At 44.6% G+C, this 1,176-nt stretch overlaps 1 non-coding gene across 1 annotated transcript; it reads right to left on the reverse strand.

Annotated features, from left to right (window-relative positions):
* Positions 1–63: 63 nt before the first annotated feature.
* Positions 64–137, reverse strand: TRNAM-CAU. The gene has a single exon. It is a non-coding gene; the product is annotated as a tRNA-Met (tRNA).
* Between the last annotated feature and the right edge of the window lie 1,039 nt (positions 138–1,176).

The raw sequence follows: 1,176 nt of genomic DNA on the forward strand, positions 1-1,176 counted from the left end.
AGCCCCATTTTGTAGACGGGTTGGGACCGGCCTTCTATCCCGGTGAACAATGTTCCACTGATTAGGCGGGGACAGGATTCGAACCTGCAATCTTCAGGTCATGAGCCTGATGAGTTGACCAATTCCTCTACCCCGCTTCTTCCCCTTCTCTTTCGAACTCCGAATCTACATCGTGAGCTTAAGTAAGCCTTTTTGACTACTACACTTTGTTGATGCAACGAACTCTTTCTATTCCACGAGCCTTTTCTGCTTCCGAAATGAACTCTTTGTTGCAGTCGCGTGACTTAAAGCCGCACTTCTTTCGCAAGTTTGGACGTTCAGCTGTTCAAGGGAGTTTTGCAGGAAATGCTGAGCGCTAATCTAAGTCTTGAGAGAGACATTCTGACCGACCACAAGCGGTAAGAGTCCAGCCCTTGAACACCAAACAAAAAAAAATATATAAAGTCATCAAAAAGAGACATGGACGGAGAGAGTCAAGTCAGGCCTTTCTAATCCATATGTCCTTTTTCACAGCGCAATGCATGCTTCCCTAGCTGTGGGGAGAGTTCTTTGAACTCGATTCGCCGTGCGTCTCATCAATGAGCGTAGATTAATAGCCAAGCCTACCCTTTTGTGCTTGTCAATCTGTATCCCATTCTTCAGGTATAGTTTTCTTTGATCACAGATCGACAGGTGATCCATCCTTTCTCCCCCTTTCGTCATTGTATCCATCCCCTTAGCTTTCTAGATTCATAGGAGGTATCAAAATCGATTCGGGAACGGAGCTACCCGATTCATGAACAGGGAATCCAAATTGAAAAGTGAAAAACATTCCCAGTTGCAGTAATGTTGATTATTTATTCGGTGCCATGAATAGTGAGTGGGACCTCATGTTCGCCGGGTAGCCATATTTGCATGGAAGTACATCAGTACATTAGTTAGACGAGCTGGTAGCTAGCTACCCCGATTCACACCAAGTTCTCTTTGTCGGGCATGGAGAAAGCTCCAAGGATTACCCTGGGGTTAGAAAGCTATAACTAAAATAGTTGGGCTCGATCCCAGACTTAATAGCATTCAACGGAATAGAGGTTAGTGAAGAAAGATGGAAGAGAGAAAGCAAAGGCTTCGGCTGATGTAGATTCGGCAAATGATTACTTGAATTTCACATGGATCGTTTTCTTTCTGAAGTGACTACAC

This window comes from Capsicum annuum, unplaced genomic scaffold (genome assembly GCF_002878395.1).
Source record: "Capsicum annuum cultivar UCD-10X-F1 unplaced genomic scaffold, UCD10Xv1.1 ctg36410, whole genome shotgun sequence".
Classification (NCBI taxonomy): Eukaryota; Viridiplantae; Streptophyta; class Magnoliopsida; order Solanales; family Solanaceae; genus Capsicum; species Capsicum annuum.